General features: G+C 44.1%; 1 long non-coding RNA gene across 1 annotated transcript; it reads left to right on the top strand.

The window, feature by feature from the left end:
- Positions 1-3,791: 3,791 nt before the first annotated feature.
- Positions 3,792-15,583, top strand: LOC310690246. Its single transcript, XR_014518009.1, has 3 exons — positions 3,792-3,898; positions 5,519-5,674; positions 15,507-15,583. It is a non-coding gene; the product is annotated as an uncharacterized lncRNA (long non-coding RNA).
- Positions 15,584-17,801: the final 2,218 nt, after the last annotated feature.

The raw sequence follows: 17,801 nt of genomic DNA, 5'->3' as shown, positions 1-17,801 counted from the left end.
AGGCCAGGACAACCCAACTTTTCACACCTAGTGGGCCACAAGAGTACTTTGACACGGGACTCTTGGGCCTCATTCTGCTTTATCACGTGGGGCCCAAAATTTGACACACACACACACCTGGGAAAGCACTAACCAGGCTTTGGGAAGGAGGCAGAAGGACTCCAGAACTGTGTCAGGGCCCTCGTGACTCCTCCCAAAGCCTGGTTAGTGCTTTCCCAGGTGTGTGTGTGTGTTATTTGGCTTTGGGAAGGTCCGGGGCATCACATGTTGCTGAGGGCCACCAAAAAAGGCGTTGACACAGGCCATGCACAGAAACGAAAGCGGAGTGAAATTATTTAGCACATATTTATACAGGTGACTCAACAGCCTGCTGTTTCCTCCCCACTTCCCATTTTTTCTGGCACTGACAAAACTCTGTGTAGTTGTTAGAAAAAGCCAGTTCTGTGGGTTTCAATCCACCCCCTAAGTTCAACATTTGTGTTGGGTAAAGAGGCCTAGAAATTAGGAACCCACCCAGCAAAAATGCTCAGCTGTCCCCACAGCTCATGCAACAGGAAGCCAATTTTCTCATCACTGTAAACAAACAGACCAGCTCAGAGTTTTTCAGCTGTTTTAATGCCATGTCCCCCGACCACCACAGGATATATTTCTAAAATTTGAAAGTGCTTTTCTCTTCATGGAATAGTCCGCTTGTTTTCATTTTATTATTTTCTTCCATCTTACTGTGCTTTTTATTTCTCTCTGTGTGTCTCTCTTTATCTCACACACACAACACTCCAGCAACAGGATTTGAAGTCAGAGATGTACCAAATATTTTTTTCTTCTTACCAGAGACAATGTTCACAAACTATTACATGGGAAAGTCTGAGATTACCTTGTAAGAGACAACGCACAAAACTCAGCAGCATGCAGAGAACTTCACAAAGCATACATTCATTATGGACACCGCTTAGAGAGTTTAGTGATTATGTGGTCTAGAAATATTTCTAAAAAGAAACAAAATACCAGAGCCTTGTCGTTGCCTGCCCCCTAACTCTAAAATCCATGCAGACACTAATGATTGTGAGACTTCCTTCCAACTGAACACACATGGGATTGTACTGACAGGCAAAGAATGCAAGCTATAATAGGCTGTAATCTTAAGGGTGTGTATGTGTAAAGCACAAGGTTGTTTCCAGTGCTGCTTTTCTAGAAAAAGAGGTGCTGGAACTCACCATGAGTTCCTCCCTTGTTCTCTTCTAATGTCAATGGCGCCCACCTGAGACATGTCAGCAGGGCCGTCTCTTTACCCGGGGGTGCAAGGGGTGTGGGGCACCAGGGTGCCAAATTCTGGGGGGCGCCTGCCGCTGAAGCTGCCTAAGCTCTTAACTATCTACCTGTTATGAAATAATAAGTAATTCTGATCAAGCTGACATCCAAAGCTGGCTGCTGGCGCTACTTCCACCCTGGCCCCTTTCTCCTCCCCGGAGTCCCGCCTTGCATGGAGAGGCGTTGCTCTCGCCCACCATCGGTGCAGCTGCTGCATCCCTCTTCTTCTTCTTCTCCTTCCTCCTCCTGGGGAGCTTTTAAAAGAAGAAGAAGAAGAGTTTGGATTTGATATCCCTCTTTATTACTACCCCAAGGAGTCTCAAAGCGGCTAACATTCTCCTTTCCCTTCCTCCCCCACAACAAACACTCTGTGAGGTGAGTGGGGCTGAGAGACTTCAAAGAAGTGTGACTGGCCCAAAGTCACCCAGCAGCTGCATGTGGAGGAGCGGAGACGCGAACCCAGTTCCCCAGATTAGGAGACTACAGCTCTTAACCACTACACCACACTGGTTCTCGACAATACGAGAAAGCGCCTATACAATACAAAAGCGCCTATACGTGAAGCCGCGCTCCTTTGCAAAAAGCAAACACACACCTCTCGTGTGTACATACTTAAGTATGTAAGAGGCTTGTTTATAATTATATTTTGGGAATGATTTGTTTTCTTGTGTAGCTGCATTTTTTCGACTTTCTGGATGTCCCATGATCGTATCATGTAGTTATGTTCTGTGTTATAAATCAAGCACTGCTAGGAGTTGTTTGTTTTCATTTTCCAAAGCGTTTCTTATCAATAATAATAATAATATAAAAATTGGTATGGCACAAGCAAATTGTTATTCTGAAAGAGTGGCCCAGAAAAGGAAATTGGAGAGCTACTGTCTCCTACAGCATCAGGGAGAGAGAGAGACTGGATCTCCCTCTCTTATGTCAGAGTTCCATCTGTGGCACTGGAGGTACAGATCTGATCTGATCCAGTCTCCATGCCCCCCAGGATACATTTGTGGAAGGCTACTTGTCTATGCTTCTAACTGGTTTTGGAAATGAATATTCTCCAGTCCGTCTCTTTTGTATTAATATTTAAAAAGAAAACCTTCCAGCTTCAGAGCAGCAGTCTCTTTTTTCCTGATATGATGCAGTGCTAGAGATGGTACAAATGCTTGCAGAGCCAGAGAGAACTGTTAAAAAATGTCCGTGATTCATGCGCATGGAACGCTCGCCACATGAAGCACATCTATATCCCACTGCCAAATGTATTAGGAGCGTTGGGGAAGGGGTGGGGGGAATCAATTAATGGTTTGTGATTAAATGTGGAACAAAGGATCACATTTTTGGTAATTAACACAAAGTAATATTAACATTAATAATGTCTGCAGGCGTTTGAACCTCCGTTGTCACCCACTCAGTTTGGAACCATTTCATCCATGGGAAGAAAAAAAAAACTTGTGCCATTTGAGTTAACAATCTCTTCCCATATTCCCACGGCAGGCTTAACTTTCAATTTGTCATCCGGTAACATTCGCAGATCATCTGTTTGTCAATCCTTTAATTTTCCTCTCCAAAGTAAGAAAATGTAGTGCTTCTGGAATAGCTCAGAGTCAAGCTGCACACATTGTGTAGCAACCAATAGTGGAGTGAGGTGGAAAAATCCTGCACCATATCACTTCACACTACAAGGCTGGAGCATATTTTCAAGTGACTCACCTGCACCCTTCATGTAGCAACCTAACTCATTGGGCAGAGGGATGCATTTAATTCCCGCCCCCATCTCTCCAGCGAGCTACTTAGCTACACAAAGGGAGCTTCTCACATGGGGGAGCATTTATATTGGGGTGACTTCGTACCTGAGTCAGAATTGGTATGATCCAGATTTCTATCACTTTTTTCTACTACCTCATTCAGTATAACGGGGGTGGGGATATTTTTTCACCCCAGAGACCGCACTGTCTCACAGGCAGCCATCTGAGGACCACATGCCAGTAGTTTGGTCAGAGGTTAAAGGGGGGTAAAACAGCAGGTGTGTGGCTCTAACCTCTCTGCAGTAGACTATGATTCCACCAGGAACATCGTATGGGAAGGATGCTCTGACCCATCAACCCCCATCTGGGCAACCAAACAAACTCACCCTCCAAGTCCCCTTTAATGAGGTACCCATTTCTTGTAGTGGAGAAGGGCGGACCCTAAGACCCCCCTCCCCTTTTGCCAAGGCTAATGATCCAGCGCAATGCCTTATCTGCCAACAAAGTTGTGATAATTGCTATGAGACAGGCTCCCTTACATTTGGACACCGCCGAAATCTATCGCATGGCAATGGGGAATCCAGCTCTGACTAAGCTGGCTGGCTCCGGCATGGCTATTTTCTTATATATGTTGAATCTGAGTGAAGACTCTGGGTTCCAGGTCCGGCGATGTGGCTACACCCCCTTGGCTGCCTGTGATTGGCCAATTCAAATGAGCAGACTCCCAGCATCCTACATAGCTGTGGGAGGAGCCATTGATGCCCTCCAACGGTTGTGCAGGGCAGGACAATGGTCCGCGGCCTCAGCTGAAGTCACGCCAGGCTGCAAATTGCCGCTTCTGGACTTCAGGTGCTGTAAGCGGCCATTTTCAATAAAAATTAGCAGGAGTCATATCTGAATGAATGGTTCTGAGGGGAAAGATTGCAGAGATATTCACTCAGTTTTTATGCCTCTAACAGAATTAGTAACTCTTGCCATACAAAACTTTTCTGAGCGTGGGAGAGTGTGAATCTTTCCAGCTCTTAGAAATGAATGTTTTTGGCACAGATCACTATAATGAAATCTTCCGAAAAATTCAACTTCCCACAGCTTATGACTGAACTCATTTCTCATTTTCATAGAATATACAGGCAAACGTATATACAGGGGAATCTGTCCATGTGAAAATTTCACACATATACTGGACACAAATGGTAGCCCTTTTTAAAAAACAACACCCACACCCACAAAATAGAATAAGATTACCAAACAATAAATGGACCTCAAAATGTATTTGCTTTTTTTAAATGACCAATGAGATTAAGGGCCATCCTGTACATTCAGATATATCTGTGGCCAGCACAGTGCAAAAATAATAACATTAAATTAAAATCCTAATCAGTGAAAGATCTCAAATAATGGCTTGCAACCTGCGCTGTAATTAGGCTACAAGCAGAGCATTCTTGCAAATAATATAGTACATACTAAAACTGAATGGCTCTAGAATGTTAATTGTGCTCTCTCCTATGTTACAAAGAAAGAGCTAATGTCAGGGATCTGAAACAAATAGTACTTAACCTTCTGAGCCCCAGATGAAAAGGGAGATGGATGTTTGCTTTTGATTGTCCTGGTCTTTTCATGAGCTGAATCAATAAGTACCCCTTTATAGCTTTGAGTCATGATTCTAATTAGTCAGCCTCTTGGGCCCAGTTTACAGAGTAAAATCTAAGTCCAACGTGCGTTTGGAAATTTCAACAAGTAATCTGAACCCATGCCAGCTCAATAAAATAATTAAAATGCCATCAGCCTGTTAACATGCTTTCCACTCTTCCAAAACACACACACACACGCACACACATCTACACAAACATATATATATATATATATACTCTCAAATGTCAAACTGCACTTGAAATTATGAGGGGGGAAGTGTATTTTGAAGTTCTTCTGGCTGAGAGAAATTGTCAGATTTGAAATACAGATGGAGACATGGGAAGGCTTGTGAACAGTTCTGCAGACATGAGATTGTTATTCTTCTGGAGTCACAATGTCACAAACCTACCTCTAAGGCAGGGATGATGAACCTGTGGCCTTGGCAGATGCTGACGGACTCCAACTCCCATCAGCGCCAGTCAGTGAGACCAGTGGGCGGGAACAATGGGAGCTGAAGTTCAAAAACATCAGGAGGGCTGCAGGCTCCCCAACTCTTATCGTGGCCCTGCCAGCTGCGGCTGGTGGGGATCATAATTCAAAATGTCTGTTGAGCACCAGATTGGCAAAGGTTGCTCTGTGTATCCCAGGACAGTGGAGCAGGGGTGGCTGAACTATCATTTGCAGAGTCAGGCATTTCAGTCTAGGACAACTGAAGGAACAGACAGTCACTGGAGCAAAACAGCACCTTCAGCGGGGAGATGAGGAAGGGCCACTAAACCCATATGTGCATATGTTCAATCAAAAATAAAATAAATACAAGAGAGTTCAATTTTTTATTCCAGTTTTCACCGTTGGCTTCCAAAGGGCCATTTTGCCTCAGGAGAAGGGAAAAGAAGCAGTCTGATGAGCCTTCATGATCCAGCCCCACAACGGCCCCCGCAGAGGCTTCTGAGGGACCATCTTTCCCTCAGAGGAGGGAAGAAGAAAGAAATAACCTGGTGAGTTGGTGCCATCCAGCTCTCAGGGGTGTTTTTTCTCTCCTCCAAGGGCCACCAGAGACCCATCTTGCTATGAGGGGAACAAACAAAAGAATGAGCAAAACAACTACCACAGACTGTTAAACCCTTAATACAGTACCTTTGGCAATTAGGAATGATTCCCCTTCAAAATGAGATTCATCCCCCTCCACACCATGTAAACATATACATAAAATATCAGCAACCTTTCCTAGCCCCTCTCCAGAGTTCTCAAAGAGCTGCATTATTTTATTTTGACCAGAACTGCAGTTTGGTCATTGCTGTATCAATCAATATATGCAGATAAATATGAGTGACCCAGTTTGATGTACTAGCAGCTAAACTTAAGAAAAGATTTTGTGGACAATTGTGTAGTTTGTGCAGGGGGTGGGAAGATATTTGGAATATCCAGGTCATTTCCACCCTCCTCCCCTCCTTCTACACCGCCATCTTCCTCTGATACCAAGCTGCTATTATTTTGGTTTTATGTGCTTATCCATTTATCTCTCAGATTGTGAAGGCATAGCACTTTATTGTAATATAAAATGCCTAACAATACAGAATCTTTAAACAGACCATCTATCTGTACTGAGAGAGACAAGAATAGTCTACCTGCAGATTTTACTCAAATGCAAAATTTGCATAAACCTGGAATAAGAATTATAGTCCCTATAAAATCTTGTCATTCAGCTCTATAAAGTTTTGATTAGAATAGACTTAAGCCCAGGCATAACTTGGGCACACAAATGCACAGATTATTTGGTCTAAAAAGTGTGACCATGCTCAAATTTTAAATTGTGCATTGCGTGCACAAGATGCACTGTGGCACCTGTCTATAGGACTGCAGCTGGAAATGCCTCTTAAAGGTGTCACATATTCAGGTCCTTATTTTGCGGGGGGAGGAGTAGCATCCCTGCTGCTATGCAGGGACTCTGTGTGCATTTTCGTCCCGTGAACCCTGACCCCCTTCTCAGATAACCACCTGAGAGACCACAGCAAACTTCTGTTCAGTGTTGCACCAGCACATCACACAAACACTTCAAGAGTTCAAGGTCAATAGCGACTGCTGTCCTACTACAAGCTTTTCAATCTTCCGCTTGGGAATTCACCTATTAAGCTTCCCTAGCCCATAAATTGTCCTTGTTGTTAGGATGCCAGACAAGCACCCAGGAGTCAACCTGCAACGAGGGCAATCCAAATTGCAAACCTGGGGGGGGGGGGAATTAAGCAAAAGGAGGCTTTTGATGCTATAATTCTGCATCATGCCCCCACCCCCCACCCTGAAACCCTGATTGGATCTGGAGAAGCTTCGGTGCTTGGTGTTTTGAAATAATTATAGAGACCTGGTGTGTAAATGTCAAAATGAATGAAATTTAGCAGAAAATGTAGGAGAAATGGCCAGATCTCCCTATTAGCCCTTGCTGTACATCTCACAAGACAGCTGATTCCCAGCTCCGTATGGGTTCCAGCATCCAGTGATTTATTGGGTAATTCAGCATTTGCCAGTATGTCTTGTGCTAATTAAATGCATCGCACTCCATTCAGAAATGTCACAATTGATTTGTCTTCTGCAAGCACTGACTTTATTTCAATCTTCTAAAAAAGATTTTATGAGCCCCAGATAACTTATCCTGGCACATTCATCTCCCCGGGGCAGCTTCTGTGTGTGAGGCCAGGATGAGACAAAACCAAACAGCCAATGCAGACGTCTTGTTGGACAGCTTGTTTATCCGTTAGATGTTGCACACCCAGGCCGATATATACCATATATGCATTGCAACTTTTTAATATATTTATAAATATATAATAACCCTTAAATACTGTCAAACAGGACAGAAGCTAACTCACGCTATCAACGGATTTTATTGGCTGGCGGAGTTGGCAAACAGGGCAGCTTGCAATCTGTACAAAATGTGTTTTATTTATTAACTGTGTTAGGATTTAATCTGGCTGTTAATTAAACAATACAAATTCCGATGCTGGCAGAAATCCACTGGGAAGCTTCCCATTCCAAGACCTGTTGCAAGAACATTGTTTGACCTGTGCAAGAACATTGTTTGAAGAACCATCTGTGCTAATATGAATCTGTCCATGATTTAAGATTGCCATCAGAGGACTGGCTTGTTGGTGTCCCTTTAAGATTCTGATTCTGTCAGGCTATTGGCAGGAGAGCAGGAGGAGGGATAGCCCTGAGACTGCAGAGCTTCTCTATTTGCTGGGCTGAGCTCTATCAAGCTCCTCCCTCAACTTCCATCATTAGCCACTCCCTCAGGCCAGTAGTGGTTGGTGGAGCAGGGCAGATGGGGCGGCGATGATCATCTGCCTTCTGAGCATCAATCTACGTCTGGTTCTTGAAGGGTGGGGAGAAGTAGGGAGTCAGGCATGGTGCTGGCGTGGCCGGAGAGTCAGATTAGCTCTGCTGCTGCCCTTGCACTGCGCTTCCTGTCCCTCTCAGGAACTGGGACTCATGCTCAGTGTTTGGAAGTCAGGTGAGCAACACTGCCCTGTCTGCAGCACCCCATCGACTGCTACTGCATCAGGTTACTAGAGAGGGAAAGCGGTGGGATTTCAGGGCATCTCCATCAAATCAAATCCATCGCCATCTGCTCTGCTAAAAGAGGAGCAGCTTTTGGTTCCACCTCTTGCTGAAATCTTTCCATTTCAGCTGCCGATTGCCAAGATATAATGTCTGAATGTGCTTCCTCCCTCCCCCTTCCCAATTCCTTTTCCTTTTATGCCATTGCTTCATTGTAAGCCTAAGGACAGGGACTCCCATATCATTGGCATTTATAACCACTCTGGGAGCTTTCCTTTTTTTTTTACGGAAGGGTGGGACAAAATGTTTTTAATGAATGCCTTTATAAGATCAGTAAGATTGGCAGGCTCTGAGGACAGGGCCTTCTCAGTAATAGGTCCTAACTTACAGAATTCTCTCTCAAGGGATGTGAGGTTGGTTCCCTCTTTTGCAATATTTAAACAGGGTTTAAAAACCTACCCATTTCGCATGGTTTTTAATTGACGTGTGATTGGGATAGGCCCAGAAAAGTGGATTTTTTTTTTAAAAAAGGAAATAAAAAGAAATAAAGAACTCCCTTGAGTGTTATGCAGCTCCCATTCACTTTGATTGAGTTTGCACAGGGGCTTCTGCTCCATAAGAATGGCAAATCTCAAAATCCAATGGCCAAGCACATTCAGCATCTTGTTTGTTCTATTTGTTAGTGAAATAGCCCGTAGGTTCAGAAACAGGGTGTCATTTTAGATTTTAAGGTAGAGGGAGACACCACAAGACATCATTCAAGGTTGCATTGCAACCCTCCCCCAGAAATAATTTTAAAAATCCCCAAATCCCAAATTTTAAGACCATTTGTTGTGGTTATTTTTTATGACATAACTGTAGCAACATTGGGTTGATTCAGAGTAGTAGTTTCACTTAGTTCCCAGTGAAATCAATGGGTGTTAAGCTAGTCATGGTTACTTTTTCAATGGGACCTAAGTGCAATTAATTATTATGGATCCAGTCCATTTCAACACAGGACAAACAATCACACACACACACACACACACACTGCTCTTTAATAAACTAGAATAAAAGAAACGCTGCAGGATTTGTCTTTGCTTACCTGGTAGAGAAGAGAAGGCCCATGCAATTGCTTATAAGAAAGGTCACTTGGGGTCAAAATGCACATGGCAATGGAGATTTGTGATCAGATCTTACAACATCTTTTACTTAGCTGAGTTCAGTGGAGCTTACACCCAGGGAAGTATACTCCTAAATTGCTGAGACTGCTCTCTCTGTCCCTACCCCCAATGAATGGGGTAGTGAATATGAGTATGAGATGGTGATAATATGAGCATCTTAAACTTATGCACATGGAAAAGGATCTCTGGATTGCAGGTGTAGATTCATACTGAAGATTCAAAATTTGGTGTGGATGAGATATACAATCATGCTTTCTAAAAATTTGTGGCATGGAAATGACAATCGAAGCATGCTTGTTTGATCCATGGGAAATTTCAATTTTTCTTTGGTCTCTGATGGTGAAAATAATTGTGTCCCCATTGGGTAGCATGCTCCATAACATTCCATAGAAAGACCATGAAGTCGCTGTATGTTTCATCAAGCAGAATGTGCTATTCAGGCATTGCGTTTCAGTGAGGGTATATACATTTGCAGCAAAGCTCATGGTCAGTTCTGAAGCAGAGGCTGGTTTACTGTTAAATGTTGCTTTTAGCATGGTTTAGCTTATGCAAAAGACATGTAAGGTCACTGGCAGTGACAGAGGACAAGGCGAGTGGTTCAGCAGGAATAAAGCCTGCAGGTTGTTTTCAGTCCACACAACAACAACAAATCCTGCTCTTACAAACTGGACTGGTAGAATTCCATTGGTGAGGGTATGGGGAGAGAGAACCAAGCTTGTCTTTAATAGCAGCCTTAGGGAACAAAAGCAGTATTTGTATAATTCATTTAGGCTTGAGAGATCTCCTGTTTTTTTTACTGAAAACCCTGAGTTCCACTACCCTGAGCTACGTGCAAAAGACATACACTTAAGACCCTTTTAGATGCCACAGTTGGTAGCCCATGAAGGGGGAATGGGGACAAGAGCACTGGTTCCATTTAACCCACCCTCCAATTTGTGGAAGGCTGAATCATCTGAAATGGGCCAGGACTTCTGTATGTGTGCATTCTTGTTCTCTCTTGTATAATGGACTCACTGATGATGAGATGAGCAAAGGAGAGGTTCAGTGGTACCTTGGACAGCGATCCTCTAGACAGCCCTGTGCAGAGCTCAGACTGGATTCACCAAAGGAGTGGTGCTCATACGATGTCTCGGCAGCAGCCAGACTCAGAATGAGCCTTAAATAGAAGCTGTAGCGCTACCTCGTTTGCCCTTGCCTTCATTGAGAAGAACCTCTTCATCTAAAGGGCCTACTTGAGCAATTGTTGACTCTAATGGACCAGAGCAGACTGTGATTCCATTAACATTTCTGGAGTCCTTTGAGTCAGAGGAGGGTAACATAATGTCCTTGGGCTGGACCCTCCTCTTACACAAGTGGTTATGGTTCATTATGTACTTCCGGGGCTGGCTCCAAGAGTAATTCTCTCTCCCACTCCAAATCCCCAGCTTCGTCCTCTAAAGAGGAGACAGATTCAGTGTGGTGAAAGTTTCCACTGATGCATTTCCTCTCTGTTTTTGTTGTTTTGCAGATCTGTAACTAAGCCTCCTAGAAGGTGCCTATCATTTTGAAGGCTCTGAAGCACCAGAGTTGTGTCACTGCATTTTCCCTTTATACTCAGGCAGTAGCCCTCTTGTTCACTTCCCCTAAAATTTTGCAGTACAGAAGTCAGAGAAGGAGGTGGGCTATAAGCTGGAGGAACCACCTGAAGTTTCACCTTGTTCCTCAGGGCATAAAATACTGTAGAACATGAGACACTTAATCTCAGGGTTGTGGGTTCCAACCTCATATTGGGCAAAAGATTCTTGCATTGCAGGAGATTGGACTAGATCAAAGTTGGGTCTCCAACTGTTTTGGGGCTGCAACTCCCATCATCCCTAGCTAGTAGGATCAGTGGTCAGAGATGATGACCTAGATGACCCTTGTGGACCCTTCCAACCCTACGATTCTATGATTCTGCCTGTAGGTACATTTTCTGGGTGAAGACCTTCTATTCTTTTATTCAACTGGTTAGCATAGCATAAATGCAGAATAAATACTCTTAGCCAATTACTTGCTTTTCTAAAGTTCTGGAGCTTTTCCTACCAGCTGTCATTTTGAGTAAGCCTGTGCTGGGCAGGAAAAAGGAGGTGGCACTTATAAGCTTCAAGCCTATTGCCTTTGATAAAGGCCACGAAATCTATGGAACTATAGAAGTTCAAACAGATAAGCCTTCGTGTGTGCCAGATTCCCCTTAAAGCACGAGGAATATTAATAGCAATAGCCTCTTGCCTATGCATGAAGCTGCTAGCAAGGATCTCATTAAAGAAGCAGCTCACGTGACTACTTTGGTTGTTCCAACACTTTCCTCCAGATACGGCACCAATTTTATTCTTGCCAGGGAACTGTTGCCTTTAACTGCTTCATGACAGAAGCAGAAAATCAAGAGGGAGAGCTTTGCTGTTGCTGTGTCACAACGATACTGAGGTTATGTGCCAAAATCTGTCCTCCAATTTCTTCCCCTGTGAAAAAAACTTCAATTTTTCTACCTCATTCTCAGGGTCCTTCAGAATTTCTTTAGGATTTTGATAGGTGTGGAGTTTTGAACTTACCTAATATCAAAAGGGGGCTAAGGCTGGTGGGTGGGTGGGATTTTCTTTACAAGAAACATCTTCATTATTTTGCAGCCCACACTGCCTGATCTAGATTTGATTGCTAGGGCAAATGGGCAGAGCAACTCAAAATCATGAGTGGCCACTGCAATCTTTTAAGAGGCTTCTTGTGTTTTATTCGCGAATATATCTTTTTTATAATACTGCACCACTTTATTTTGTAAGCCACCTAGGCACAAGTTGCATAAGGCAATGGACAAGTAGAAGTAATAAGGAAGAATACTGAAATGCCACCACCCTTAATCTGCCTCTCTCGTAATACAGCCTGGCCTCATCCAAAGAATGAGACTGAATGCTTGGAGATTCAGGAAGGAGAAATGGACGTACTTCACACCACACACAGTTAAAACTATGGAATTCATAATCAGAGTATAAAGGGGTGGCCACCAACTTGGATGGCTTTAAATGGGGATTAGACCAATGAATGGAGAATAAAGCTATCAGTGGCTTCTAGCTGTGCTGGCTGTTTATTAGCTCCAATACTGGAGGCAACATGTCTTTGTATTTCAGCTTCTGGGAAGCACAAACAGTAGAGTGCTGTTATCACACTCCTGTCCTGCTTGTGGGCTTCCTGAAGCATCTTGTTGACCACTGTGCAAAACAGGACACTGGACTGAGTAGGCCTCTTCTTGTGTTCTCTGTGTCCAATGGGGAGGAATGGATCAACATGAGAAGGAAGTGTGAACCAGGAAGTCCTCCTCCCCATGGCATAGCCTGGTACAACCTGGGAGGCCACACACCTGCTCTTACAAGGAGAAATTGAATTGGGAGCTCCCAAGATAGTGTACTGAATAAATCCGCTTTCATTGTGTCAAAAAACCCTTGGTTCATTGGTCCATGTAGCTCAGTACTGTCTACACTGATCATCAGAGGATCTTTAGGGCTTTAGACAGGGATCTCACTGGAGATGCTGGAGAGTGAACATATCTCTGAGCTATGGGTCTCTCCTGCCCTCCTACCACCAAATATTCATGGGTAAATTCATTGTGTAGAGGTATCAAGTCCTGTCGCTGGTATCTGTTCCTATGAAATGATGCTTCTTGCCACGAAAGAGGTTTGGGTTCTCCCCTCATTGTCAGCACTTGCCTGGCAGAAGTAGGAATGAGAATTAACCCCTCCAGCCTGCCCAGCTGGGGGGGGAAGAGTCAGAATTCCTTGGCAGGCAAGCCACTTGTTTTCCCCCTGTTTCTCTTGCAGGGAGTGCTGTGGCAAACAGGATGAACGGAAAATATTGTGGGAGGTTACTCAGAAATCCCCACCCACCCACCAATTTCAACAGGAAATGCAGAGGCGTGGATCAGAATATGGAGAAAGAGGAAGAATGAGCTAACAGGCCACATGCACTGAGAAGGGGGGGAAGGTCTGGAGCCTAGAAGGAGAAACACACACACATCTGAACGAAAGAAAAAGGGAATAAAAATGAAACATATCTGGGGTAAAATGAAGATTCAGTAAGGCTGAGATCTGATCACACTTTTCCTGTACTATGGAATGTAGATTCCATAGTACAGTGGGACTTACTTATGAGTTGCACAGAGGTTGCATTTAATGGCTGCAGCCCTAAACATACTTACTAGGGAGTAAGCTTTGTTGAACTCAGTGAAATATCGTTCTCAATAAACATGCAATGGACTGCACTGTGCCAAGCCTAAGGCTGGAATTCTGCATACAGTTATGCATCTAAATAAACAGGGAAGCAGGATCTGAGTCCAATGACATAGTCCAGTCAAGCAAAGTCACATGAGGGTGCAAAGCAGTAAGGAGTGTGGGCTGGGGAGGGTGTTTGGCCAGATAGAGAGGTTTGGATTTGGCATTTGGCCCCTGGGGTTGAGGTTTCCCATGTAAAATGTGCCCTGGGTACCTCAGCTGTTGAGGGGAGTTGAGGGAGAGTTGAGGGGAGTGTGGGGCAGGAGCTGAATTTGGCAGCTGTGATGGTGCAGAGCTGGGAAATCTGTGGCGGACTTCAGCAAAGGCCTGTGAGGACTGTCCACCTGCACTTCAAGAAATTGTGCCCGGCCTGACAGAAGCGAGCAGCAGTAAATCACATTGAACAATTTGGCGTTAACTCTTTATTAGCAAAAACAGTGTCTGCACAGGAATATCATGCCGAATGAGTATACCAGTTCATGTCTGACAGGTCTTGCCCCCATGAAGCAGTTGTTGACACTGAAGATCCCCGCCTCCCCACAGCTGCCTAGGTCCAAGTAATCTGAGATTGTACCTGCTTGAAGGCACTTCTCCTCTGCCCTCTTCATGCCTCTCCTGGTTCTGGGAGACAAGTGGGGAGGGGAGCTCATCGCAGCAGGAGGCAGAGACACCTGTAACTCTTCACCAACCAGACACTTCTCTTCCTCTTGTCCTCCCTCCTCTCTAGCTTCAGTGTCTGTCCCTGATTCTGGACTGCTGTCTGCCACAGACTCCTCCCTGCTCACTAAGCCCTGTTACCTCTTCAGCTTCTGACACCTCCTCCCAGTCTTCTTCTCCCCCAGACCACTCATCACTGTCCCACCACCAATCCCTGGGCTCTGAGCCTTCTTCACTTGATAGTTCCCCAGTTGGTGCCTTCCACCATTCTTGTGTGTCCAATCAGTCCGTCACACAACCCTACCATTGGACAGAGTGAGGCAACCATCTGAGGTGATGGGTGCTTGGCGTTGAGGATCAACAGCAAGGTGTCGGAGGACAGAGCAGTGTATGCCATGTGGGCCACAACATGCCCTAACTTTCCTTATCCTTGTCCTACTTTTGCCCTGCACTACACTGGCTCATTTGATGAGATGGGAGATGAAGGATTATAGTTGTAAACACAGGGAAGAAAAGTTAGAGCAAAATGTGCATTCACCACTAGGAATACTCACTGATTTTGTTTGGTCTGCAATCCACACTTCCACTCATCCCACTGCTTTCCTCCAGGAACACCACTGAATCAGAACAAACATCAATCAGGTTTTCTATGGATTTTCGTTTGTTCCGATTCAGCAGTAAAGAGCAAGTTTTCCTGGAGCAAACGATAAACCCTGCACCTAGGAAGCACAGGACAAGTGGAAGTGTGGATGAGCCCTTAGTAAACCAACCTAATTCACGTTTTAATATAAAGATGGGAATGCACCTGTCCTTTGCTTTTCATATTTCTCTGCCTTTTGCAGTGCAATTCCCACCTTTATTTGTCATATAAATGTGTAGGGTAAAATGCCCCACAAAATGTGTATTTCAATGAAAAGGCATGTGTATTCTAAATGTTGACACAGATTTATTTCATGTCAGAATGGTAAAACTCCACATAAAAGCATTTGGAAAGCAGCGATGGAGGCCATATATAACTTTTGTTAAAATATATTTTGATAGAAGGATGCATAACAGTAAGGCACTGCAATAACAGCAATTCATGGTGTTCCCCTTTTAAAATTAGGTATTTATTATCAGAGAAACCTACCAGGAGGATGCCAATAAGATTTCCCAATGTGTCGTGCTATTATGCCTTTCTGTAGTAGGATCCAGTTATGATGGAATGTGAATTGTGTTATCTAAACTGGGGGAGAACGTAGCAGAATGAGGAGGAAACAGGCCGATCTGTGTATCTCCCCCCACTGTACACTTTGGAAACCCTTCAAATGTGGTATTTCCAGGATGAAAAGCCCTGTATGTTAAAACATACCAGCAGTTGGAAACAGTCCACATCTTTGCTTGCTGAGCGGGGTTATGTTGAGCAGTGGACGAGGAGTAGCAGAGGAGTTGCGTCCATAAAGATAAGTTCTCTTTTATCTCTTTTATCTCCGTTTACCTCTACTTTGAACCTTCGTAGTTAGTGAGTCAGCGACAAATGGGTCATGGCAAGCGACCAAGATCTGCTGAGAAAAGTTGTTCACCTCCAAGAGCAAAGCAGGTATCCCAGGTATCACGGAATAACCCCACCACTTGACCTTCCATCATACATGTCATCTCTTTCATCAGTACCACACCGACTTGCATTTATTCGTGCAAGGTTCAATGTCCTTCCATCGAACCTGCTGAGCCACAGATTTTCCAAGGGTTTGGTGTCTCCGCTATGCGTGTGTGATGGGAAAACTGTTGAATCTCTTCCACATATAATGTTCAACTGTCCCCTACATACCATAGCCAGGACTAAATTCCTGGGCCCTGCTTTACTGCGCTTGGTTAGCAGGCCTGTTGAGTCACACGCCGCACTGCTTTTGCAGGATACAGATCCTTCTGTTACTCTGCAGGTGGCGAGATTCCTGAATGCGGTTATCTCACACGCAAAAACCACCAAAAAACAACAACAACATCAAAATCTAATCGGACAGTTATGATGAGAGTGCATGTCGGATCTCGTCTTCAGTTTTCCTTTTCTGTGAACCGTCCCTTGGAGCTCTCCGGGCCACATCCTGTTACTTGGCTCTGCCCAATGACCCACCCTTGCATCGCAGTGCTCACCTTCTGTTGTCAGATATTTCGGTTTTTAAGCCTTTGTGCTTTTTTATGTTTGTACATATTTTATGGGCTAATAGCCGTAAATAAATAAATGAAAAAAATTGCTTGCTGAGCCTTCTTTCCTTACCTCTCCCAGCCCAAACTTACTCTCAGCAGTGATTGCCCAGCATGCAGACGACATTTGCATGCAGTCGAGGGAGGGAGGGAGGGGGAGAGACAGAGAGAGAGAAAGCAATTGAGGTGGGGTAGGGAATTGTCTCCGAAGACAATCAAGAGAGAAAAATCATTTCTTCATTCTCATTGAAAGTCTACCCCCTCAGTAAGGTCAGGCGATGACTGATAGACCTGTATGACAGTCAGGACACGGGCTAGCAGTCAGATTGCCTCTCCTGGGAAGTTCACACAATCAGTCCTGCGTCCTTTACACAGCCCTAATGAGCTTAGCATGAAACTCGCTGAACCCAAGCATGCAGCAGTTTCACAATTAGGAGCTGGAAATGTCGAAGTCTCATACATATTGTCACACTTTAATTTTCAGAATTTGGAGCATCGCCTTCATTCTCATTTTTGGCTGCCCAAGGACTCCTTTCTTTTAGGCTGGGGGGGTGGGTAGGGGGGGAGAAGATGATTAACTGACAGGCAACATGTCAAAAAAGGCCCCTAATCATGATTAATTAATTTGGTGTTGCATAATTTCTTAAACACACGATGCATTAATTTAGCCTAATTATGGATCTAACGCAAAAGTCCCCAGATGGCAGCTATAATTGAGCATTAATTAATTTGCTTGCTATACTTGCGGTTCACAAAATCTCGCAGAAAAGAAGTGCTGTGGTGAAACTTGAAAACACCCACCAAAACACCCTCTCTGTCAACGACAACAAAAGCCACAATTAAAAAAAGGAGAAACAGAAAGAACGGAAAGCCTTCTTGCAATAAACGTTGGGATTATCCACTCTTGTCTCATAAAGGTAAAACAATTTAAAAACACACCCACAACTCTAAATGGAAGCATTGCTATAACTCTGAAGTGGCCATCTTCCTTCAGCTGGCAGAGTTCTGGGAATATATATATATATATATATATATATATATATATATATATATATTCCTGTTTATAATAAAAAACATTCAAGTAGTACATAGAATTTACAAATCTCCTTAGGACTCCCTCCAGATGACCTTTCTATTGCACATTCACAATGAATTGCGCTCATGATGCTGTTGGAGCAGTCACACACAATCTCATTTTCATTACCATTTGTGCCTGCAAAAGTTTTGGGGCGGACGCAGTGCTTCATTGCCAGTCAGTGCATATCCTGCCACAACTGAATGAAATCCCATTAATTTTT

Source organism: Podarcis liolepis (genome assembly GCF_965112155.1).
Source record: "Podarcis liolepis genome assembly, chromosome: 12".
In the NCBI taxonomy this organism is placed as follows: domain Eukaryota; kingdom Metazoa; phylum Chordata; class Lepidosauria; order Squamata; family Lacertidae; genus Podarcis; species Podarcis liolepis.
Note: the sequence above shows the minus strand (reverse complement) of the source record. Positions and strands in the feature narration are given on the sequence as shown.